Source organism: Vicugna pacos, chromosome 8 (assembly GCF_048564905.1).
Source record: "Vicugna pacos chromosome 8, VicPac4, whole genome shotgun sequence".
NCBI lineage: Eukaryota > Metazoa > Chordata > Mammalia > Artiodactyla > Camelidae > Vicugna > Vicugna pacos.
This window is the reverse complement of record NC_132994.1, coordinates 65,000,468-65,027,800: the sequence shown is the minus strand read 5'-3', so window position 1 is coordinate 65,027,800 and position 27,333 is coordinate 65,000,468. Positions and strand designations below refer to the sequence as shown.

At 42.4% G+C, this 27,333-nt stretch overlaps 1 protein-coding gene across 1 annotated transcript in view; it reads right to left on the bottom strand.

The window, feature by feature from the left end:
• Positions 1–27,333, bottom strand: part of PLEKHG1 (pleckstrin homology and RhoGEF domain containing G1) — a 211,015-nt gene that overhangs the window by 161,442 nt on the left and 22,240 nt on the right. The gene's annotated exons all lie outside the window — the stretch shown is intronic.

The following is a 27,333-nucleotide window of genomic DNA, read 5'->3' as shown; positions in this document are numbered from 1 at the left end:
TATAATTGACACTTGCAAAGAAACCTTGTCATTTTAAATCTGTATTTGAGAAAACTGTTTCCCTTCTTATTAAACTTGTCTATCGCATACCTATCGTGTACTTACACAGTTATTTTGCTAATTTAAAAAGGTTCAAACTCAATATGAATGTCATTAAAAATATTTCTGGGAGTCTGAACTGAGGAGATGATTCCTTCTGCTTAATATTTTCGGTTTTCTTCACAGAGAACCACTAGGATTTTTTTCAATCTGCCTTGTAAGTTTAAATTGTATTAAGTATTTATTTATCTGAGAATAAATTTTATTTTTTTAATTTTTTTTATTGAAGTGCAGTTGACTTATAATGTTAGTTTCAGGAGTGTGTATACACACACACATATACATACTATATACACACACACACATACATACTATATATATACACACAAATACATACTATATATAGACACACACATATACTATATATACACACACACTACATATACACACATACATACTATATATATACACACATATACTATATATAGACACACATACATACTATATGTACACACACATACATACCATATATACACACACATACATACTATATATACACACACATACTATATATATACACACACACTATATATATACACACACACATATATACATTCTTTTCAGATCTTTTCCATATATGTCATTACAAGAAACTGAATATAGTTCCCTGTGCTATACAGTAGTCCTTGTTTTTTTTTTAATCTATTTTATATATAGTTATGTGCATCTGCTAATCCCAAATCTTAATTTATCCCTCCCCTGGAATATTCTAAATCTAATTTAGAATAAGTATATGTGGTTTTTAGTTTCTAACTCCATGAGCAGATTAACATTTCTTCAGATTCAGACTTATGTGCATTTTAGCCCAGATGTTTGGGTGTGTACAACAGCCTGTAATAGCAAGGATGTTTGGCCATGTGATGTTAAAATTAAACTGAAAGCAAAGGCCAGGCCTCTGGTAATGCACAGATATGCTAATGAGGACACACTGCCACAAATGTTAGTAAGGAACTGAAATACCATACCTACGAAAAACCTGAAATATAGCACCCACTACCATAAAATTGCTCAGACTGCACTTTCCAACCTAAATGTTCAGCAAATGTAGATACTCGTTTAGCATCTGTCTCTCCCACCAGACCACATGAGACCCCATTTCTTTTGTACATGACAGTAAGCCTAACACCTAGCACACGGTGGGCACATGGTGGCCACTCGCAAATAGTCAGCAAATAAGTGAGTGAGTGAAATGTGCTCACTGGATAGGTATTCTAAGTGGGGTTTTAAATGAAAAAAGTCCAGATGATATATAAATGATGACATGGCACATCTTCTAGAGAAGAAATGGTTGAAAATACTAGAAAAGGGAAAATAATTAGAAATATCTCTGAAAAGACAAGCAGGAACTGGGACCGAGGGCCCAGGACCCAGCATTAAATAAAGTGGTGACACTTTCACCGTAAGAACAAAGGGCAGGAAGACAAGACTTAGTCAATGTGACGGCAGGCAGCAGCCCAGAGTGTTCTCAGGGGATTTCTATTTTCTCTGGGAAGCAAGAGATAAGATTGTCTTCTGAATGTGGTGGGCGAGGATGTGCATTTGGGGAGAGTGAGGAGGATTAGAATTAGGCATTTGAAAGAGTCAGGGCATGAGCTGACCAGAGGAAAACAGTAATTCAGTCAATAGTCCACTGTGTCACCAGCCACCAGGTGACAGGTCCTTAGGGGGACGCTGGCTCGGGCTGTGCCTAGCAGCGAGCAGGAAGGGCAGGTGGGAAGCATCACAAGAAAAGCTTTGGCTTTGGAATCAGCAGACTTGGGTCCAAGCCCAGGCGCTGCTAGTGATGAGTTGCGTGACTTGGAGGAATCACTTCATTTCTTCAGGCCTCAGGTTTTACCATTTGTAAAACGGAAGGACTGCGTAAGAATCTCTTGGGGCCCTTCTAGCTCTAAAAGGGCTAAATGTTTATAAAATAACCAGTAAATCTGTCTAATGACAGCACAATTAATACAGCATAAAAACTTGGAGCTGGGCAGGAACCATTCTTACTGCCTTGGTCCATGGCTCCATTACTTCCTGACATGGATTATTACATCACGACCTCCCCTCTGGTCTGCCTCCGACCCTACCTCCACCCTGTCATCTGGATGACAAATGTGATCATGTGACTTCTTTGCTTCAATCCTTCAAAAGTTTCCCCCGTTGCTGACCGATGAGCCCAGGCCCCTCAGCCCAGCCCAGGAAGCCCTTCATCACCGCTTCCCGCCTCACTTCACTGCAACGCTCACTGCAAGACTGCTCTTCAAAAAAAAAAGGGGAAGGGATTACGCTCTGTTAAAGCATAAATAAAATAAGGGTTATTCTAATCCCCTTAACATACCGATTTACAGCTTTAGGGATATATGTATGGGCATTTGTTATTTTAAGACAGACAGTCCAATTAAAAAACATTATACTCGGAGATTTGGGCCAAGCAGTTTTCAGTAGCAATGGTGAGAATTCTGAGGCTGAGTTGCAATACACTCAGGTGAATTCCTTTCACTTTCCAAGGTGAGTATAAGCTAAAGCCCTCCCCAAAGAAATGGGCTTTTCCAGCGGAAGTGAAGAAGGAGTACAAGTAACATCACCCCATTCATGAAAGGAATGGGATTCAGTGATGTTTACACAAGTGGTTCTCACGCTTTAAACTTAAAGTCTAAATATATTTTAAAAGCTGTATGTAAAGTAGTAATTTTCTGGAGCCAAACTACAAAGAAATTTTAGGAATGCATCCAGGTTATATAATTCTGTTCCCTGTCACATAAAGATAATTTTAATAGCTTCTATTTTGGTCATCTATTGACTAATTGTTACATAGAAGACTTTTGGAACATACAATAATTTGAAAAATTAAGTTTCAGTCCAATTAAGTTTCTAGGTGAGAGGCAGAAACGTGAGCCTCTAGCCACTGATGAGCCAGTTTTCACACAAGGTACCTGGCAGGGACATCCTCCACCTGCTCACTAGAACTCCCCATCCTCTCCCTCCTGTGTCTGGGAATTTCCTTGTTCCCTTGATACCCTTATTTGCCTTCATTTCAGGAATCTTGCTCTAGCAGTGGGGACCCTCAAGCAGAGAAGGGGGTGTAATGGCAAGAAAAGTTCAATCAAGGCTCAGTGAACATTAAGAGAAAGGGGAGACTGCTTCTGGTTGAGGGGGATGTCCCAGAACCTTCTGTGTAAATGGGGTGCAGGGGACAATCAGAATAGCTTTTAGAGGAGAGTTAGGAGCTGGAAGGAAAGACATCCCAAAACAGTGGGGGAACACAGGAAAGAAGAAGCCTAAATTATCCCAAGGAACCAAGACAGGTAACATAGTTGGAACTGGAGTTTTGGTGGAAAACAGTAATATAGTCTATCTACAGATTAACAAATTAAGGAAGTGTTTGATGCTGGAAAAGACAATTTTTTAGCAATCCAAGAAGATTATCAGTCCAGATCATCACTGTCAAGAACAATACTTTCTTAAGGGCTGGAGTAATGGTCATTGATATTCACACTCCTTTCATGGAAAAAAGAACAAGAAAGCAAACATTCTCATTTGTTAAGCAAATAAGTGCCAAAACAGAAAACTCAGTGGACTAAATAATAGAATTTATATAGCTAAAGACTCATCTAGCAGGCTGCAAAATTTAAGCCAAGAAAATCTCCAGAACGCATGGCAAAAAACAAAGAGAAGGAAAATATGAAAGACACGGAGAATCAATTACAGGAGGACAAAAATTTATCCACTGGAGTTCTAGGTGAAGACTGCGTAAGTATTAGGGGACAGAAAATATCCCGAGCTAGAGGAAACTTCTGATCATAAAGGCCAAAAAAGGGGGGGGGGTTAATGAAAGAAAGATCATTGGAGAAATATCTGAACTAAGGATAAAAGTAAAAATTCCCCAAAGCTTCAAAGAGGCAGACAGACAGAGATACATACATACACAATCAACTAAGTTAAAAGGATCAGTCTACACCAGACTTATTGGCTACACTAGATTGTAGGTATCAGAGGGGCAATGCCTTCAAACTTGAGGAACTATCATTTTGAATCTAGACTGAAATTATCAATCAAGTGTGAAGGCAGAATCAGACATTTCCAAACATGCAGTAACAGAGCTTACCATCTGTGTATATTATATATAAAAATTTACTTACAGGGAATAATCTACCAAATGAAATCAGGAATCTAAGGAAGGGAACAAAGTGGATGTTGAAAAACAGTAGGAGCTGACCATAACCCAGAAGCAGAGGAGTGTCTAAAAAGAATTGAAACCGTTGGAAAAATCTCCTTCAAGCAGCAAAATTCAGGGATTCAGTGCAGAACTTCTTTCTGTACGGATCTCATTATATTCTGTGGCTCCACAGTGAATCCTATTTGTATACTGGCTTTTGACTTTTAGAAACAATCTATAGACAAAAGCAGCATTCAGAGTTACACTTTAACAGCAAGTATTACCGTGATGCCGTAAACATTACGGTCGGACATTGTGGGGTTACAGGTAAGGGCCCACCTTCCTGGGACTGAGACAGGGAGGGGGCAGGGCACAGCCATTCCAGGAACGCTACAGCAGTTAACATCAAAATGGTGAAAGATTCAACCCCCAGCAGGCCTTGAGGCTCAAGATGATGGGAGATTTAACTTCTAGTAGACCTCGAGCTTCATTATATGCTTATTGTAATATGTTAGTATGATGAATAACATGCCCACAGGCGCCATGGCAGTCTCAAGGTGAGCCACAAAAGGTCAAAGAGTGGGAAATGGCCAACTTCCTGGGAATCCCAGCCCCTTCCCAAGCTAGTTAGACTGGTCCTTCCACTTATTTGCATATGAAGCTACCAAAGCCCATAAAAATGGGCCACGCTGCCCCTCTTGGCCTCTTTGTCTCCATTTAGAAATGGCCAGCATTCTGTCTATGGAGTGTGTACCTACTTTTACTCTAATTTGAGCACCCAACCCCCACACCTCGTGGCCTTTCTCTTGCTTTTTGATGTATCTTTCTAAATATATCTATATTTACTCAACTGTGGCTCGCTCTTGAATTCTTCCCTGCATGAAGCCAAGGACCCCCACTTGGCGGGGCACATCCCAGGGGCCCAACTGAAGCCTAGGACAAAGCCCTTCTCACGCCCCACATCCGTTTTTCCTGCATCAGGACCAAGGGGATTCCTGGACATGGGGCTTTCAGTCCTAAAACTGGATAAATAAGGACTAGTTTGTCATCTTAGTCATGGGGCAAAGGGTTGAATAAAGGATGCTAACATTCTCACTTTTACAGAGAAGAGGTTCGATAGATGCTTTAGAGAGGAAATAAGTTGCTGACAACTAATGTAGCACTATTATATACTAATGGTATACACAACACTAATACAGCAGCTGTTAACAGTGGCTGCCACTTAAGGAATGAGGTATCTATGTTTGATTTCAGCCCCTTCCAAACGAATTAGATTTTTAAAACAATATATCCATTTAGAGTAGAAAAAATCAAGTCTTATTCATGAGGCATCTAACTGCTAACAAAGAGAATGTTTCAAAGTGAGAAAAATCTACAGCTCCAAACATAGGAAGCAAACTGAAAACAATTAAAACAAGGGATTTTTATCTAAACTCTGATTTGAAGGCAAGAGTATGAACAAAACCAGGGGCAGGAAGATCTGTTCCCTTGTCTAGCAGCAGTGTCTGTAGGCTTGTGAAGAATGGAGGGTCTCAGGGGAGGACAGGAGGAAGAAGCCCTCAGTGAACCAAAAAAAGGGACCAACTGAGCAGAGTCAATCACATAACAGGCCATTTGATGCTACACTGCCACCACAGAGGCCGCTGGGTAGGCCAGAGTGGCCCTGCTCCCTCCACGTAAAAGCAGCTCAAAAGACACCCTGCCCCTCTCTGTAAGTGTGACGTTTATGAGTGTTACATATTACTCTAACTTAAAATGAAAACAAACAACCCATGAATGACATATGGTGATCTGGCTGTTTTATGCTAAATTGTTATTCATATAAAAATTCAAAATAGGGCGTCTTCTCATGAACATTAACACTTTGAAAGTTGTCTCATGACCCTGAAGAGGGATTCATATCTATAGATGATTTTTGTCTTTAAAGAGAACCCAAATCTTCGGTGTGCTAGTCCACAAGTACCTGCACAGGAAGCTGCTAACTTACCTAACGATGACACGAGTATGAGAGGTCATGATTGTTTCATCCCTTTCAACTTAAAAATGTCCTCTGTTAACACCCAAAAGATGTATTACTTTAAATTTAAAATAGAAAAAGTCCATAGTCCTGCCTTCTGTGAATCGCACAATCCAAATCCATCGTGAGTGTTGTACAGTGCATGGAACGAGGGCCCTGGATACACTTGACAGCTTTCAGGGGTACCTGCCAAGGCACTGCACATTTATTAAGTTTCCGTATTTTAAGATGCACTTAGGATGTGCATCATGTAGTTTACAACTAACATAAACATTTAACACAGCTGGGTTTAATTAGGCCCCCTATTGAACTACTAAATCAACTGTGTATCTTAAAAATCCAGAGTCTAGACACTGAGAAAATCCAAAAGTATCATATTCATAACTGGAAGTGGGTAATGATGATGATTCACATGTCTGAACCCATGAAAGACTAGAGAGGAAATAAAGAAATGAAAAAACAAAGAAATTAAAAAATATGGCTTCAGATAAACTGAGATATTTGTCCTATGAGTGAAGACAACTGAGATTAGAAACATTAAAAAGGACAAAATTAGACCTAAACAGATACATTTCTCAATTCTTTTGAGCTACAAATTACATATAGTTGGTTCACAAATTCCAAAAGAAAAAACAACAGAACTAGGATTCCTCTAAAATGTCCATCCATAGCTCTTATATTTTTTATTTTAATTACAAGACTCCTAAAATTTTCATTCAGTTATTTCAGGGCATTAAAAACATTTCAGCGTCCTTTATTAAAAATGAAGTTTGCAGCACATAAATCTCCACAACTCCCCAAAACAATTTTTTTCTTTTTTAAAGTAGTGAAAGCTGCAATTTACTTGCACTCCAGGAAACTAATTGAAATGTACTGGAGTAAACTTAATGAAATAATGTAAAACATTCATGTGAAAATTCAAACTATTCTGTTATAAGCCTTTTATGGGTGGGAACCCTACCCACCTACATTTTTATTTCCTTTGGTTCCCAATGATAGCTCTATTGAATACTCAAACTAAAAAGGATCGAGAGCTAATTATTTTTCCATGGGAAGAGTCACTCAGCAACTTTAAAACCAGAGTAGTTTTAAGTTTCTGTACCACCACCCCTGCCCCAAAATACTAACTCTTCTTGGAAGGATAATATCTTACAAATTCCTACCCACTCCTAACCTGAAGTCCTTTACAAACCACAGCCTGGTCCTCTCAGGCAAAGATAGACGTCAGTGTTTGCAATAATCCAAAAGCACAAAATGCTGCTGCACCTCCCAGCATCCACTGGGTTCTCTACAAAATAAAGATTTATTTTTTCAATTGTTTCATGACTTTAATGGGTTTTCTCCCAGAATGAGGCTTAGGGTCTGAAATTAAATTTTTCCATATGCCTGAATTTAAATCAGTTGATCCAGTGATGGAGAAATTGATTTATTCTTCAGTTAAAATATTTTAAATGTTTTTTTCTATTTATTTATCATTTTTTAAAAAAAGCTTTATCTGAAAACTGCATTTCAGGCCTCTCTGCAGTTTTTAAGTTAGCCTTAAATGCGATTCAGTGACAGAAGGCAACATCACAATAGATAACTCACTGAGGGAATCCTACGTGCCTTTTGAGCCTCTCATACCTTTCCTCTGCAACTACTGTTTAAAATTTCACCAAAGCCATCAAGCTTTCATAGGCTGCCCTAGGCCACACATTTTTCCTATATTGCAAAATCATCTTCATATTTATTATTCTCTACTGCTCTTGTGGCCTCCTGATCACACGCTGTTTTAACAGGCATATAGATTAGTGAACCTTTTCTCCTGAGCCAAACTGAAAACTATTCTGATGGTCAGGCAATCTCTCCCATGCCTCCTGGTTGCTCACGGCACTCAGCACGTAAGTGGTACCCCACACAGGGACATGCACTCACGGGTCCTCATGTGTTTCTGAACAGGTGAACGTGTGTAGCAGCCATTGTTATGTGTTCAGCACGGCCCTCTCTTCTCAGAAGGGAGAAATAACCAGATCTGACTTTTAATATTGTGCTAGACATTGAGACTTCTCGCAGCCACATCTGCCCGAGTGAAACGTGATACCATCACAAATTCCCAGGAACATCATGTGTGGGTTTCTCTCATTACCTCCTTGAACTTGAATGTGTTTTTGTTGCTGTTGGGAGTTTAGATTGCTTCTCATTTTATTTTACAAAACCTTAAAATTAATGATACATAAAATGACGACTATTACCAATTTATCATGAATTTATGAATATCATCATTTTAAAAGTGAGGAAATTTTGTATGGGTGGTATTCATTATGGACACATAATGAAAAGTGCCTCCACCTCTCAGCCCCGAACCCCGCCTTTTTCTCCTAGTGGATCAAATCCTCCGCGCCTCACCCCTAATCACTCTCTTAACAATATCCTTCACTCTCCTTCATCCTTAAACTTTGCAACTCCCCAGGAAAAGACCAACACCAGGTAAGTCTCCACCTTGCTACTTTAAATTTCTTTCTATTTAAATTTTTTTTTGATTTTAAATTTTTTATTACTTTTGTTTTTGTTGTTGTGGTTTTGGGCGGGAGGTAATTAGGTTTATTTATTTATTTATTAAATGGAGGTACTGGGGATTGAACCTAGGACCTCGTGCATGCTAAGCACATACTCTACCACTGAGCTCTACTCTCTCCCCATCTTTCTACTTTAACTTATGTATCTCTGAGGCTGAAAACTAAAGAGAAATCACCCATGTATAATGATACCAAGATAAATCGTGATCACCAACCTCAGGGGGTCCTTGATGCTCTTCTACCATCTGTTGGCATTAGATTTTAATTGACTATTAACTGGACACCTGATGCGTGCCAGGGGTTTTTCTGTCCTGGGACATGTCTTCTGCCTTAATCCTTATCCGCTCCCCCTACAGTTCCTCTCCGCCGCAGGTTTATCATTTACTTTGGCCCACAAACCTTCTAACTCACCCCATCCCCTGTCTGCAGGAGGCAGCCCATTACATTGAGGACAATGAGGCCATCAGTACTCTCTCTCTCTCTCTCTCTCAATTTCCTATGTTTTGCACTTACAGTCCATCCCTGGCTTCACTATTCTTTGCTGCCTCCCTGCAGGCCCCAAGGAGAGGACCGTCAGTACTAAGGAAAGATAGCTCACCATTAGCATCTCGATCTTGTCCGTACATCACTCTCTCCCACACATCCAAACTCCTCCTCTCCTTTGGCTGTTTTCTCTCAGCCTGTACATGTGATAGCGTCTCAACCATGCGTCCCCTTTGGACCCCATGCTCTCTCCCTCCTCCCCTCGACTTCCATCATCTTCCTTCCTTGACCATCTTTTTTCAGGGTCACTGCTTACAATCCTCTTATTTCCTCATCTCTCATTGACTCTACTCTTGCTTCTATTCTGCTCTGCCACTGAGATGACTAAGGCGCAGGTCTTCAGAGGGCCCTGAATCTTTGCAGTTTAAGCAAAGCCTTCAGACCTGTATCTCCAACTGCCTGGAGAAGAGCTCATAAGAGTCTCTTGGCCAATCATCCATCAGGGTAAATAAAGCCCCACATCCTGCCAGCTCTGCTCGACTCCTGTGAGCCTCATGTGGCTCTGCTCGCGCTGGTAACCCTGCGCTGCCTGCACCACCTGCCAGATGCACCTTTTCCTGCCTCTCCAGACCCCGTCCTGCTCTCGCTTCTCCCACCCTTCGTCACCTGGCCAACTCTCTCTCGCCCCTCGAGACTCCACTCCAACACCAACGACCTCCTTCAGGAGGGCACCTGAGCAGTGCATTTCCAGGCGATGCCCTTGCTCTGCTTCTTCACTAGAACTGTGACCTCAAGGCAGAAACCGTGTCTCATCTGTGGGGCCTGAGGCCCAGAGTCATTATTCAAAAATGTGAAACGGAATTATGAGTCTTCAAAGGAGAGCTAATCCGTTCACTGGTTGCTCCCAGATGTGAAGTGTGTGTTTCGACTTAGTAAAAATAAATAAAAGGTGCTTTAAAAAAAGAAAGAAAGAAAGAAAGAAACCATTGCATAAGGTATTTGCACAGAACAGTTTAAAAGCCTAAATAAATAATTACATCATTAGCAAAATATCAACTAAGTTGGAAAAGGGAAATTCAAATGAAGTCATCCTAGAAGGGCATGCAAACTTCAGTCTTTGATATCCTCTAATTTAAAGCAGGCTAGTTTCCCCAGAAACTTTCTAGTAAATACAACCAATGAGGAGTGGTACATACCACCACTTCAGGCAAAATATCTCAGAAAGCGTTCTTTTAAAACATCACTTCAAGGTACAGTTGCTCCTCGTTCTCCTCCTCCTCGTCTGCTAACCACCAGCATCCCTACCACCAAACACGGCTGCCATGAGAATAAAAAGTTTGAAAAATGATTCTCTGCATCCCTGCCGAACTCACAAAGCAAACTGCAGGTGTCACGAAGCCCTTGGAATTACTCCACTGCAAAGCTTATACTCAAAGAAATGCTCAAGACGGTCACAAAATATGGGCTGCCAAAGCCAGGCTGCTGACCAGGATGTGTAGGATAGAAGGATCCCTTTTTTGGAAGAATAAAAAATGACAAGCAGGAAAACATCACATGGGATGTAAAACAAAAATGCACAAACGGCTGCCACCTCTGGCGGGCAGGATTTAGGTGAATAAGGATTTTTTTCCCCTTTCCATCCCCAGCCATCGTGCATCACTTACACGCTCTTTTTAAGTCCTTTAAATAATAAATCAACTGAGAAGCAGGTCACAGACCTCTGTGACACCCTCCGAGTCTCCCTCATGCCGTTCACTGGAGGGGGGTCATCCTGAGCTCTGAGCTCAGCCTTGGGACCACCCAGATCCATAAGAAAGAAAACGTGATGTTTCTGAGGGCTGAGGAGGCCTATTGTAATAACGTAGGAAAGACCCTGAAACTCAGGTATTTGCATTTTTGTGCCTGACAAGATTTTCTAAATGCATCTTACATGTTCAATGAGTATCTCTTCATCTATGCTAAATGCCCCATTTTTCCAGACTCAGTTCATATCTAACCTCCTCTGTGAATCCTTCCCTGATCAGCCTGGTTTGGCCTGAGGGCCCGTAACAGACAAGAACAAACCTGACTCCATGTGGGAGCTGTTCCTTTAGCTCTAACCCTTGAGCTTTGTCGTCTGTGCCTAGTCATGCTGGCTCTGAACGTTTGCAAAAGAATGTTGCCAGTTGCTCATTCTCAAGGATCTGACCTTTAAAGGTATAACACTTTTCTGCTCATAGAGAGATGAGTTGCAGAACAGAAAATAATAATTGCTTTGTTGGAGGTTTATAGGAACATTGTGACCAGACCTACATGGACAGCTATAAAAAACAAAGGATTCTTGCACCCAGAAGTTTGCAACAACCAGCCACACCCTTCCCTTGTATTACAAAAGAAGCCTGAATTCTAATTCAGGTAAGATGTCTCTTTGGGACAGTAGTCCACCATCTTCTCAATAGGCTGGCTTTCTAAATAAAGTTGCCGTTCCTTGCCCCAACACCTTGTCTCTCGATTTATTGGCCTGTTGTGTGGAGAGCGGTATGAGCTTGGACTCGGTAACAGGTCCTCCTATTTACCCTTGAACTTTGCACACATCTACCACTGTTTTATTCTCTCCCCTGCACTGTAATACCATATTCCTGTCTGTATTCTCAACTGGTCTGCATGCTCTTAGGGAGTGGTTGCTCTCCTCTTTGGCTTGTCACCTGCAGCACAAGAGCAGTGCCTGACACAAGGTAACAGACGTTGAACGAGCATCAACTGAATGAGTGAATCCCCACATAGAGAGTACTGTGCTTCCGTCTGGGTACAAGGGTGCTTACCCTTGCATGATGGGTATGCAATACTCTGCCTTCCCAGAAGCAGTGGGTACAGAATACCCAACAAACTGGCCTGGAAAGTGACTAGGAGGCCTCTTAGATTGGGATAGCCCAGGAACGCCATGGAAAGGCAGCAGGAGGTTGCGTCTTAAAGCTCATGCAGGTTTCGAGACAGAAAGGAGGATTCGTAGAAGGAGAACGTTGCGAGCAAGGGGCAGGGGCAGGGGCAGGAAAAAAACAGCGCGATCGAGACAAAGACCTGCACACGCGCACATTACACATCTCACTAAACCTCCGCACCCTCCCACTTGGCCTAATTTCTCCACTTGCTTACCATTTTTTCTCTTTCTCCCTCTTAGATGGAGGCCCTGGGGAGAAGGAATATTTCATTCCTGTTCAGAGCAGCAGTGATTTCACCTCCTGTTTAAGCCAGTGTACACTGTCTATACTGGTAGTAAATCATGTATGGTGCCCTGCGTACCCATGTGTTATTTTGTAGAAGGATGTTTGCGGATATGTCCTCTATGCTATTATATATGCTAGAGAACAGTGCTATAACTTTAATTCTGGATATTCCCAAAGTGCCACCCACATGGTGCAACTCAAACACGTTGGACTGATGCGTGTCTGCACGAGAATCTCACCTAACATGTAAGAGATAGAACTATCCTGCAGCCGGCGGTCACAGAACACTGTGCAGGGCAGTTTTCATACTCAAGGATGCAACTTCAGGCTTTTCTGGATCAAGGGGTGCTTGGTACTTGAGCAGGCTGCCTCTGATGGCCATTGTACGGCTTTCCTATGATAAGCCCTGTGCTGCCTGTTAGGGGGTCGGGGAATCGACCTGCCTAGGTCTCTGGACCTTGGTATTGGCGGATCTATTGTCAGAGGGGCCTCTTCCTTACTTCCCCCCTTAACTCTACCAGCTAAACAGTCAGCAGTTCTCACTATTCACTTAGCTGAGCTGCATGTATTTACTAGAACAAATTTGCATTGTGTTTGCAACCATGAAAGGCTTTGTTGCCATCACTGAAAGGCAAGTAAATAGAGGCAAACGATTCAAATGACAGACCTTGTTCTCTGAGTCATGTCCCCCCAGGCAGCTGACACTCACAAGTGGACACTAACCTCAGGGTAACCAGGGCCAGCAGAACCCTCATCGCTTTCCAATGTCCATTCTACACACAAGTAAAGGACTACTTTGTTTTGTTTTGTAATAATTAAGAAAGGTTTTATGAAAAAGTACTTATAAGAATGAATAGTGAGGATTTTTTAATGTTAAGAATTAATATCACAGCCTGTGTATAGATTTATACAAAAGATGACCATTCTCAGGGATTGGATGCCTGTGCCGACAGATGGTGACTATGGAAACGCAAAACTCAACCTTACTATTAAGCCTAAAGCTGCTTTTTCTTTTTCTAAAAGGAAAGCAGTCCCTCTTCATCCTATTTATAATAGGATGTGATAATATGGTCTAGCTTAGTCCTTTGGATCTTAAATGAACCAGCAAGACTTTTGAACATGAGCATGCCCAAGTTATTAATTATTCTTCTTGTATCTTAATAGTGCATATGAAAATAAGAGGATTGGACTAATCTTTAGATTACCATTTGGCTCCAAGATTCTGGGATTTAGTTACTTTGATTTTATGTACATATAATATTTATATAGAATTTTTATGTAGATAAATATGCATATAAAATATATTGCTGCTCTGGAAGTCAAAGCCTACAGTACAGACACACAGCTATGTGGTCTGTCTAAAATCCAAAATATTTAATAGCCAGTATGCACAAGTCACTCCCTAGCAAATAAGATCCTTATATTCATAAATTGACTGTTTTATGACCAAAGAGTTACCATTCACTAACATTATAGATAGTCAAACAGAAACCAATTGGCTTCACCATGTGACTCTTGGTCAAAAAAGAATCAAGATCACAACGAAGAACACAAACATTAAAGAAGAATTCCACAACCCTCACATCAGTCCAGGTGTGTTTCCAAAAGTCCTGGTCTCCACAGAGGGGCATTGATTGGCACCACCCATCTTCTGCATCTGGGTTTCCAGGTCTCTTGTTACTTCTGTTCCAGCCATCACTCTTGACAGTTTCAGGTTGCCTACAGGGGACCTTTAAATGTGCCTGATCTAGGGCCTCCCGAGCCTCTCCCAGGGGAGACCCCCATCAGCCACGCCCTGGGGCACCCCCACAGCCTTGCTACTCAAAGTGTGGTCCAGGCACAACATCTGGGAGCTTGTTGGAAATGAGCTCTCAGCCCTGCCCCGACCTCCTGAATCCACATCTGCAGGTGATTCCTATGCAGAGTAAGGGGAGGGTATAGCTCAGCGGTAGAGTGTTTGCTTAGCAAGCATGAGGTCCTGGGTTCAATTCCCAGTACCTCCATTAAAAAAAATAATAATAATAAACAAACAAAGAGTAAATAGGAGAGGTGCTGCTCCAGACTTCACCACACAAGACAAGGCTTCACCTGTGGCCTCTAGATACAAAGCAGATTCTCCAACTGATGCTTCTTTGCAGAACCCCGACCCCACCCCATGTACCCCAAACACCTACTTTCCATCCTCTCCAGAACTCGAGTAGTCCCCTACACACCACCTGTCACAGACCCCTGCTGCCTTCCACCTTCTGTAAAGCTGCCCTTGTAAGCCCTCAGTGCTTTCTCCTCTTACTCAGCTACTGTGAAGCCCGCAGCATCAGCTCCGGCCCTGGGAGGTGGCCTTTGGCAGGTCTGTTGGGTTCCCTCTCCTGTGGGAACCCAGGCAGCAGCAGTGAGCTCTACAGTAGAGCACACTTAAGACTGGGGATTGTGGCATCCAACGTGGCCTCGGGCCAAAGCCCTGGCAGTGACCGATAAGCCAGGCGCTTCACAGACGTGTGTCTGGAGGGACTTACGGCTAGAAGAAAACCGGTCAGGGAGTCACAAGGTTGAGAGTTTAAAGACTGATAGTTTCTGGACGTTGGGATTGACAAAGGGTTCAGCACACATCAGGAACCCAATAAAAGTGGATTGGACTAAGTGAGTCAAGGATACCCACGGTCAAACCTTGGGAAGCAGAGTTAGATGCACAGACACACACAAACACACAGCCTCCCACCGGAGACCCCAGACACACCGATGGTGGTGGTTGGGCAGGGCAGTGGCCGTGACCAGTGACAAACTAGGGGAGCTGAAGATAAATCCTGTCCTGCTGAACTGGCAGAAGAAAGCTGGCTTAGATGCCCTAACACAGTATAGGATCTCAGCCCTCCATACCTGTGTCTCCCCTTCCACCTTGTTCTCTGAAAAAGCACTCACGTCTGACCTCAGGGAAGATGGGGACCGTCAGCAGAGCAACCTGCACTTTACCTGAACAAACAGATCCTCCCATTTCCTCATGTGCATTCTCAAACGAAGGGGTTTCTCTCGTCAATACAGGGAGCTGAGAGCATGCTCCACCATAGAAATACACATCTTTCTCATCTCCCCTTTGACCCCCACCAGTCCCTCAATCTCGCCTTCACCATGAGTTTCTTTCCCTTTATTCCCCAAATAAGGCTCAGGTCATACTCCTTTAAAGTCTGTTCACCTTTCCAGTTTGTCCTGTTTCTGTTCTTTTTTAGGGGAAAACGCCGAACAAGCAGAGAATTTTCAATCCACATACTTCTTATGGGTCAGTTCCCTGGTGCAGATTCACTAGTTTCCCACTCCAGAGACCCCTCCATAACTAAGGCTGGCTTCCTCCTGCTTGGTGTCAATCATCTTGTACCTCTCTAGCATTTAAGGACACTAAACTTCGTGGAAGTTTCCCCTAGAGTTATCTGATACCCAAGGTGCCTGCAGCACTCCCAGGGTTCTGCTACCTTCTCCACGCCCTTTGCTGCTGAATTTTTCTTTCCAGCCCTCATGGCTCAGTCTGGGCTGAGTCAGTGGGTTTCTGTCTTTGCTCCTTGAGCACTGGCGGTGGAGTCCCTCCCCCACCACAGCCCCTTCCTGTGGGGAGGAGACGTCCTTAGTTTTGGCTCCTGCTCCAAGCAGTCCAGTTTTATGTTTTTCATCTCCATATACATTTTTTCCATACAAAACTGCGTTTCTATATAGAGTCTATGGTTTTGAAAGATTTGACAACCATCATTGACTGTGTAAGGACACAAGGGTTCAGAGTTTCTGGTCCTGGCTAAGGAATTTGCTAGAACTTGCAACTCCTCACTCACCAGCTTCCTGGTAACTGAGGAGCAACAGTACCCTTCTTGCCGACTTCACAGGGTTACCGGGAGGCCAGGAGAGAAAACGTACGTTAGTCCTTAATAAGTGATGGCCTCTGGACTATCTTCTCTACCAGTGCTGCCTGCCCGGGCCACCCTGCTGGGAGCAAGGCATGGAGGGAGCGGGGAGAGAAGCCAGGAAGAGGGCCTGGCCATCCTGGGCAGCTCTGGCCTGTGGGCCAGGGGACACCCGGCAGCAGCTTCAGCTCCTTTCTCTCCACCATTCCCACCCCGCCTGCCCCAGGCCCAGGCCACCCCAAGTCTGACCGTCCACTTCAGCCCTCATGATTCTGCCAGCAGCCCTCTGGGGATCCAACTTGCCAAGGCAGATTGTTAAAGTGTACAAAAAGAGAACCGAACTTTGGAAGAAATCTTTAAATGTCCTTTTTTTTAGTTATAAAAATAATAGATGCACACTGTAAAATGTCTAGAGAGTAAAGGAGAATGAGGAAAAAGCATCATTTATAACTCAGAGACGATCATGCCTACAGCAGGGACTTTCCTTCAGTCCTGCCCATTTGTTTGTTTATAATGGAGAATGGAGGGTAAACTATTTAGTGGACTCTGACCTTTTTTTCCCTTTTTTCCCCGCTGAGCATTATAACACAGGGATTTCTCAGGAGAGAACTTTAAACTGTTGACCTTTTGCTACAAGCAGCAAAAACTCTTCAGAAAATGTCAGAAATGTCGTACACTTGTGAGACTGTGTCCATTCTCAGTAGCCAGGGAACGGGGAAATACTGGTGGACAGCCTGGTGGCAGTGGCAGAGAAAGCAGGTGGCCAGCCCCTGGCAGCACCCGGTGCTAAGAAGCCCTGGCTGAGATGACCCTCCAAAGCCTCATTCTCCTCTATATGCACCCCCTCCACCAGCTCAACCCCTCCTCTCCTCACCAACCTGGTTCAACCCTTCATCCCCATCCTTTGCAGCCTCCACCCCTGCTTGGAAGCTTCTGTGACCCTCCTGGTAGCCACGGGGTGGGTGGTTGTTGACAAGAGGAGAGAGAACCCCTGAACCCACTGTAGCAGGGGAAGAAGTATTCTGAAATGCACACTGAAAACTTGTATTTTCCTAGAAACCTTGCTGCACACAGTAGTTCAGTTACTTTGGGCATCTTGCTAGGTGCTGTAAAGATGCTCTCATATGGTGCAAGGTCCACACCCCGAGACACGAGGTGTGAGGAGGGCTGTCTTGCAGGGCCCTCAGGGGTCCCATTACTCCCTGTGAGTAGGGCCTGGGTGTTCTCAAAATGGCACCATCATCCATGGCATCACTCCCCACGGTCCTGGAAGGAAGGGGCTAGATGAAGGGTAGCTGGAATCCATTTCTTGGTTTTAATCAGAAAAGAGAGAGCAATACTGTAGTGATCTATTGATGGATGGATGACTGCAGCGTTAAGAGCTAAAATGCAGATTTCTTCCAATATAGGCTGGAGGACAGCTACATGGAAAAGAATGAAATTAGAAGAGTCTCTAACACCATATATGAAAACAAACTCAAAATGGATTCAAGACCTAAATGTAAGACCAGATACTCTAAAACTGCTAGAAGAAAACATAGGCAGAACACTCTGACATAAATCGCAGGCATGTATTTTTTGATATGTCTCCTAGTGTAATGGAAATAAAAGCAAAAATAAGCAAATGGGACCTAATAAAACTTAAAAGCTTTTGCACAGCAAAGGAAACCATAAACAAAATGAAAAGACAACCCATGGAATAGGAGAAAATATTTGCAAATGATGAGATTAACAAGGGATTCATTTCCAAAATATACAAACAATTTATATAGCTTAATATTCTAAAAACCCCAAACAGCTCAATCAAAAAATGGGCAGAAGACCTAAATGGACATTTCTCCAAAGACATACAGATACCCAACAGGCATATGAAAAGATGCTCAATATTGCTAATTATTAGAGAAATGCAAATCAAAACTACAATGAGTTGTCACCTCAAACCAGTCAGAATGGCCATCATTAAAAAGTCTACAAATAATAAATGTGGGAGAAGATGTGAAGAAAAAGAAACCTTCTTACACTGTTGATGGGAATGTAAATTGGTGCAGACACTATGGAGAACAGTATGGAGGTTCCTTACAAAACTAAAAATAGAGTTACCATATGATCCAGCAATCCTACTCCTGGGCAAATATCCAGAAAAGACGAAAGCTCTAATTTGAAAAGATACACTCACCCCATGTTCATTGCAGCACTATTTACAATAGCCAAGACATGGAAGCAACCTAAATATCCATCGACAGATGACTGGACAAAGATGTGGTGTGTGTGTATATATATATATAAGTATTATTCAGCCATAAAAAAGAATGAAATAACACCATCTGCAGCAACATGGGTGGACCTAGAGATTATTATATTAAGTGAAGTAAATCAGAGAAAAATAAATATCATATGATATCACTTACATATGGAATCGTAAAAAAAAATGATACAAATGAACTTACTTACAAACTGGCAGTAGACTCACAAGCATAGAAAACAAAATATGGTTACCAAAGGGGAAAGGGGTGGTGGTGGGGAGGGATAAATTAGGAGTTTGAGATTAACATATACACACTACTATACATAACACAGATAAACAACAAAGAACTACTGTATAGCACAGGAAAGTATATTCAATATCTTGCAATAACCTATAATGGAAAAGAATCTGAAAAAGATTATATATGTATATGTATATGTATAACTGAATCACTTTGCTGTACACCTCAAACGAACACAACATTGTAAATTGACTATACTTCAATAAAAATAAGTAAATAAATAAAACAGGCTGGAGAATGAGCTGGAGCTTGTAAACCTTGGCCCAACATAACCATAGAAGATCCAGAAGCCTGTATTCTATGAGCTTTTGAATTCCTGGTCGTATGAGATTTTCTTTACCTCTCCTATTCTTCCTGGGTAATTAGTAAAATCTTAGAGAACTTCACCTTTCTTTTTTAACATGTGATATTTTTTAAAAAGTGAAGTATAGTTAACTTACAATGTTATATTAGTTCCAGGTGTACAACATAGTGATTTGATTTTATAGATTATACTCCATATAAAGTTATTGTAAAATATTGACTATAAGTCCCTGTGGTGTCCATTACATCCTTGTATCTTATTTACTTTATACCTAGTAGTTTGTACCTCTTAATCCCTTTCACCTATTTTGGTCCTCTCCCCACCCTCTCCCCTCTGGTAACCACCAGCTTGTTATCTGTATCTGTGAGTCTGTTTCTGTTTGGTTATATTCATTCATTTGTTTCATTTTCTAGATTTCACATAAAAATGAAAACATACGGCTTTCTCTTCTGAGTAAGATATATTATCAAGCTTTCATCCCCTCTGCTCCATCAGACCTGTTCATTGAGTTAAAACTGTTCAACTGTTTGACTTCCTTACTGCAAAATTCAGTGATCCACTTTCAGCATCTTTCTTGACTCTGCAGCCATTGTGATACACTTTCTCTACTTGGCTTCTGAGAGACAGGACTCCTGGCTTTCCATCCCTGCTGGCTCAGTATCCTGGACTGGGTCTTCCTCCTCATTCATCCTTTAAGTGCTGCGATGCCCCAGGATCTGCCTTCTGGCTGCTTCTCTGTGAACACTTTCTCTCTAAGAGATCTTATCCAGCCTCATGGTTGTAAATAACATTGATTCACTGATCATTCCCAGGTGTACATCTCCTCCCCAGATCTCTCTCCTGAACAGCAGATTCACATACCCAAGTGTCTACCTGGCATCACTACTTAAAGCTGAGATTCTTTTTCGAGATGCAGCCTGATCATAGACTCCAAATTTCTTACGCTTGCTAACCTGCCTTTCCCCCATGTCTCCCACTTCAGCAAATGATGCCAAATGCACTCAGCTGTTCAGGCTAATATTCTTGGCTTCAAGGCAGAGAATGCTTTGAAGAGAGCACCGTGGACAGAACCGCTCAAACATACACGATGGTGTCATCAGTGACCCCCTCAAATAGCCTATGCCCTCACACTCTGGCTGGGAAGAGGCTACCCAGACAATTATCCTTAACTTTTACTTAACAAATAAAACATTTTTTTCCCTGATTGTAGAAATCTTGAAAGTCCTGAAAAATATAGGAAAGTATAAATAAAATAAAAATAAGTGTCACAGCCCAAAGATAACTATTATTAGCATTACAATTTTGATCTAACTTCCTGCCTTTCTACTCTACGCAGTATTGATTTTGTTTAAAAAATAGATTATTCTATGTTGATTTTATCCTCTCTTTTCTCCCATGTCTTAAACGTTTTACTTTTATCATTGACAAAAGTCTTGGGAAATCTCAATTACACGTCATAGTCCCTTGTATGAATGTACCAAAAATTATTCAATCCTTTATTGTTGACAATTTAGGTTGTTTATCGCTGCAATGTAAAAGCTTGTATATAATCAGGTGTACAGAAAGGTTTATTTCTTTAGGATATAATCCTCAAAATGGATCATAGGGTGCAGACATTTGAGGCCTTGATGCATATTGTCAAATGGCTTTCAGAGCAGAAATGTGTCCCTGTACTCAACCTTTTATTTAAACCTGTCCTGAGTACACACCACCTGTACGTGTTGAAGATGTCTCAAGCCTGTAACTGGTGTGGCGAATCCTACCCTCCACATCCAAACTGGCCAGTTCCTTCCCCGGGGCCAATGTCAGTCTAGTCTCCCAGGGTAGAATCCCCAGTTTCTTCTCCATCAGTCTCTCAGTAGGTGCCCCCCATACCCCCAGCATGCAGGCACACGCACGTGTACCACACAGACAAACACCCAGCGTGCTTGCGTGCTTTCTCAGGGGAGCTTCTCCATTTCCATCGTTTTCCAGTCTACTCTGAGGCCCCACCATCTGTGTGTGGGTGATGGTGTGACATTACCACTTGTCATCTGGGCAGAACTTCTTAACGTTGTGTGCCTGTGAGTCACCTGGGGATACTGTTACAACGCAGATTCTCAATCTACAGAATCATACAATGGTTATGCGATCATCTTATCCTCTCTGCTAGATTATAGGGCCATTAACAGCAGGGGCAGAATATTAACCAACCCTATTGAACCAAATGAATTCAACCGCAAGTCCCTCTGGCTGAGTCAAGTTAATACGTAATCTGGACAGAGAGAGTACAATGCGGCGGGGCAGGAACAGGGGCGCGCGTGTGTGTGTGTGAGTGTGTGTGTGTTTTCCTACCTACATACCGTCCCAAAGCAAATGTCCATTTTGCTGAGGACTCTTTGAAAATTGATCTCAAAGGAATCTAAAGAGAAACTGGGTTTGAAGTGCCACTTCTTCCAAGGCGAGGGCTTTTCTACTAGGTCAGCATTCTTTTTGAAGTTCATATCAGGAGAAATAGACACACACTGAACGGCAGTGGCGATTTACAGTAAATCAGAGAATCCCACTCAGAGAGGCACACAACCCACAACCTATTACATACCAAACCTCTAAAAGTGGGCGTTCAAATGCCTTAATCATGGCTTCATTGCTCAGTTTTACTACAGAAACAGCATTTCCTCAGACAATCTTTCCAATATTACCAAACCTTCAAAACATGTGCTTTGGGTTCAATCTGTTTCCCATATGTCGGACTTAAGACTAGTTACATTTGCAATAGTGATTCTGTACAAGAACGGGTTCTATTTAAAAATCCCATTACCATGTGCTTACAAGGACATCATTAAAAATAAATATTCATGGAGGCCTCTATCTGTTCTTAAAACATGGACTAGAGCCTACATTCCATAAAACTGCCTGCACATCGCACAGCAATGTGTTTGGAAAGCAACGAAGCACCAATTGTTTGTTATTATCTATCCAATCTGGGATGTAAGTTCCCAATGATTGCAGATGGCAATTAACTCCTCCCATAATGCTCAAGGCAAGAGTGGGATGGAAATCTTTTCTAATTGTGGCAAGTATATGTTGACACATATTTATATTCAGTTTGCCAGGCAGGACACATGCATATTCAATTTTGTTAACCCTGTAATCATAATAAACAAAATCGATGTGTCAATGTTGGATTTTACAGGTATGTAGTAATTCTTTTAACTTCATACTGGCAGACTAGACTACTAAAGATTTTTTTTTTTTAAGATGAAGGTCAAAAAAAAAACAGTGCAGTTTCCCAGAAGGAAACCAGATGTTTCAGTTTTCTTCTCAAAAATGATGTTAGGGTTTTTTTTTTTTTTAAAGACCACTGTTATTTGTAAGCTCAAGTTTCTTTCTCTTTTCTCCTGAAATTCACACCACAATAATCCATGGAAATGTTCACTCTTCATAATGGAAGAAACCATGATATTCTTACTTTTAGGCAAAGAAAAATTTTCAATTTGGAACTGAGATCATTGCAATGTTAGCAAGACTCAGGGGTAAAGAGAATGGTGTCCTTAATTTTCTCCTAAGTGCAAGTCATTTCAAAGCAGACTTTGTAGCTTCTAATAGAGCTCAGGAAGAAAATGATTAAAAACTTTCTTTCCATCTCTGCTTCAACAATGCCTTTCAAGACATAAATATTTTTCATTCGTCAAATAAATATTTTGTCCAGAATTTGACATGGTATAAACAAACATGTCTGTTTATGGACTTGCTGATTTAACTGGTTATATCTCATCTCTGGAAACAGAGTCTGGGACCAAACTCTGCCCTTGATCTATTATAAGAGAACTCACCACACTGCAGAGTCTAGACAGTGACTCTCCTCCCTTCCTCTCAAAGTGTCCCATTCACTACAAAGCATGGTTTATTTGCTGCTTTTCATTCATAAGCTTTCCTGAGTTTAACAGTGGAGTGCGAAGATATTTTACTTTAAACAGTTTTCTGTAGCCTTGACCTAAATTGAGGGTAAAAATGCTGCACGTGTGTGTACACACACGCACATGCATACACAAAGTTTCAGGATAAAAACAGAACTGTTCCTAATACTTGACAGGATGTTGTCCCTCAAGTATACTAACCAATGGACTTGGATTCTTTGATATTGGGCCTTTGAGCCTTTTGAAATGGAACTGATAACCCCTATTCAAAGAGCATCACTTACCTTTTCAGAACCCATTAATACCTTGCTGGTGTCACAGCTGAACGTTAAAAACATTAAAAAACACACAGTATCTGAGCCCTGCGAGATCTGAGGAAGTGAGTTAGCTAATGTGGCTGCAGTGGTTGTAGGAGCCTTCCTTTCCACTCAAGAGCACCAGGCAGGGAAGAGAGCTGACTTCCCAGTGTCCTCAACCCCTCCCTTCACCAGCGGAAACACACAGGAGATCAGAATTGACTCCTGATCACAAGCACTTGGCCGGATCTCTCAAGGCCAGCATGTTCAATCCTTAGACTTCAGGAAAGACCACGCTGAAACTCAGCCAGGCTGAGGAAATCTGAACTTTTGCCTGAAGCCCTCTGGAGAGGATAACACCCTCTCTTTGGGAAAATATGCACTATTTCTCCTATACTCCCTTCCTTCCAGGAAACAAAATATGGGCCTTTTTTTTTTTTTCGGTCTTTTTTAATGACCAGCAGAAGTTCTCATGTATTTTGGACAATAAACCCCATCTACTTCTTACGTTGCAGACACTTTCTCTGAGTCTGTCCCCATTATGGTGTCTTTTGCAATTTTTTCATCACTCTCACAACTTTTTTTGGTGGTGGTTGAACTGTTGGAAAGTAATGCACTTCAACATGGAATACAGCCTACATTCCATAAAACCCCCTGCATGTGCACAGCAGTGTGTTTGGAAAGCAGCAAAGCACCAAGTGTTTGCTATCACTCTTCACCCCCATATGTTTCATCATGTGTCCCCCCAAAGTGACATGTTCCTGTGGAATCACAATCTAGTATTGCACCTATGAAAATGAACAAGAGTCTCATAACACCATCTAATATCCTGTCCAGGTTCAGAATTAAACAGTGTCTATCATGGGCTGAATCATAGCCACCCACAAATTCAAATGTTGAAGTCTTAAGCCCTAGTACCTCAGAATGTGACTGTATTTGGAGATGGGGCTTTTTAAAGAAGTAACTGGACTGAAATGAGGTCATTAGGGTGAGCCCTAATCCAATATGACTCCTGTCCTTACAAGACAAGGACAACTGGACAGACACACAGAGGAAATATGTGAAGATACATGGAAAAAACAGTCGTCTACAAGCCAAGGGGAGAGGCCTCAGAATGAAACCAGCCCTGCCGACACCTTGATCTTGGACTTCTAGCCTCTAGAACTGTGAGAAAATAAATTCCTGTTGCTTAAGGCCACCAAGTCTGTGGCACTTAGTTATGGCAGCCCTAGAAAACTAACATCCTACCCTAAGATTATGGTAGAGCTTTTTTTTTTTTGATCCATGAATGAAGGTTTATTCATTAGATTCAGTTGTTATGAAAAAATTATGGGCTTTTATTTTAGACAAACTGGATTTCAAACACGGTTTTCTTCCTTGGTGCAAAGTAGCTTTAAAGCGAGCTCCTTATTTCAGGGCTTCAGTTTCCTCGTTGGTGACCCCAGCCAACCCTGCCTGCCGCTGCTTAAGTTGGCCGATTGTGGTGACAACTGAGAAAGAAAACAAAACCACAGGAAGGGTCTGGGGCACAGAAAACTTTCAGTAAATGTGCCTCTCCCATTCCTTAATCCAAACAGAAATGCAACAATTTCTGTTTGAAATAAGGATGAAGACTTGATCACTATGAATTCCAAATAAATAAGGTCCTACTGTATAGCACTGGGAACTACAAATAGCTTGTAATAGCCTATAATGAAAAAGAATATGAAAAGGAATATATACATGTATAACTGAATCACTACACTGTCCATCAGAAACTAATACAACATTGTAAATCAACTATACTTCAATAAAAAAAATTAAAAAATTAAAAGACTTGATCGCTACGCTTGTAAGAATCATGAGGACAAGAATCGTCTTCAGACTTTACTTTCACCAACCAAAGTTGTCCTGGTTGAATTTCTTAAAAGAGACTGTCCCACAGCAGTCACGTGGCCCTAGTGCGAAGACCTCCCGCATCTACGGGGAGCTATAATCTGAGTGGCAGTGAAATGCACGTGACTAAATCATTCATGACAAAAGGCGGCATCCGAGCGCTCCCTTTGTGAGGGCGCCTGTGCCCAACACCCGGGAGGTGAGCTCGCTTGCTCTCCACAGCAGCTCTGTTGGGTGGGGACTGTTCTGACGGAATGCAGCAGCGCTGAGGCTCAGGTATTCAGAGGTTGGGGAGGGGGGCAGGGTTCTCCTGGGGCCAGAGTCCCTGGGGGTTGGGGACAGGACCCCGAGGACCTGGAGCAGGAGGCCACCCGAGTCCCAGGCACTTCCAGACTGCCTGGAACATAGGGCTGTGAACAGGGCAGTTGTGGGAGAAAGAGCTGGAAGAAAAGGCTGGGGTCTTATCACAGGGGCCGAGGGGCCGAGGAGCCGATAGGCCGAATGAGAATGTATACCAAATCCTGCAGGCGTAGTGATCTCTATGGGATTTTTTCCGGGGGGTACTGTACCCTGCGAGCGAGCACCCTGTACTCCCCAGTGAGGAGGGAAACACGGACCCTTCCTACTCTTCCACTAAGAGCTCCCCTGTTAGAGCAGTGGTTCCCAAACTTTTCTCAGGCTCCTTTCACATTCGTAAAAGCTCTGGAGGACCCCAAAGAGCTCTTGATGCTGTGGGTTAGGAATTCTAGTATTTATCATATTACAAACTAAAATCACAAAAATTTTCAAAATACGTATTAATATTACAAAAGCAATGGTAAATCCATGACATTTGCCTGTAAGTAACATCTTAATGAAAAATAATTTTTCTTTAAACCAAAAACATTCCATGAGGTGCAAGTCATTCTTGTACAGTTTTCTAGGTCTCTTGAATGTCTGGCTTTATAGAAGCCACATCAACCTTTGCATTCAGCCTGTTGGGCATCACATGTCATGAAGTCTCTGGAAAACTCCACTGCGCCCTTGTGAGAGAAGAGTTTTAGTATTTCTATAAGAATGGTTTTGGCCTCAGGACCCCTGAAAGGGTCTTAGGGAGCCACCTAGGGTCCCTAGACCATACTGTGAAGACTGCTGACCTAGATCCTACTGATTTTAAGGGGTGAGGAATGGGGGAAATGCAGCTAAGAACAAAACCCCAAATGCCCTGCTAATGCTTTTTACTAAAGAATATTTAAAATGGTGCCTCTGTCCCCACACCAGAAGTGGCACTGTCCCTGGCCCAACAGCATAGACTCTCACGAAACAATTCCCCCAAGGTTATTTAACTTGCAAAATGAGAGAAAAAAAAATCTCCCCAGTTGTTTCCGTCTTTCTGGCTGCACCTGTGTGGTTTAAGTCACGATAACATCAAATGTGACTTCAGTGTCACTTGATGAATTATATCACCGCGAGGCTGAGGAAAAGAGAAGTGAAACTTCAAGAACATGTCCCTGACATACAGGATACTTAACAAATGGCAGAAGTGGCCTCGGCATGCTGGCTCACTCATTTCCTACCGAAGAACAAAAAAAGATGCTAATTAAGACTCCGTATCTTCTGAACTCAAGAGGAAGTGCCACCTCCTCTCTGACGGAGGGACTGAAACAATGCAGTTGACAAGGTCCTTCTCCTGAGGAGGGGGAGGGTGCTGCTATGAAATTCCCCTCGGTTTCTCTAACCCTTGTGGGGCCTCACACACTTTTAGGTACTTAGGATGTAATGAAATAAACATCTGTTGATTTCTTATTTCAGTTTAAGGGAAAAGTCTCCGACTTCCTGTGGTGGTAAAGCCCCAGGTGCCTCCCTTACAGTGATCCCCCAATAACACCGCCTCCGGGAACCTCTCCCTTTCCCAAAACCTGCCTGGAGGGGATGAGGGAAGAGGGTCTTGCTGACTCTTCCCAGGGAGCTGTGCATCTCCTTGGCAGGTCTGGCTCGGTCACGGGGCTCAAGAACGGTGGCCTGGAGGAGCGGGCAGAACTCTTGAGGTGGCTCAGT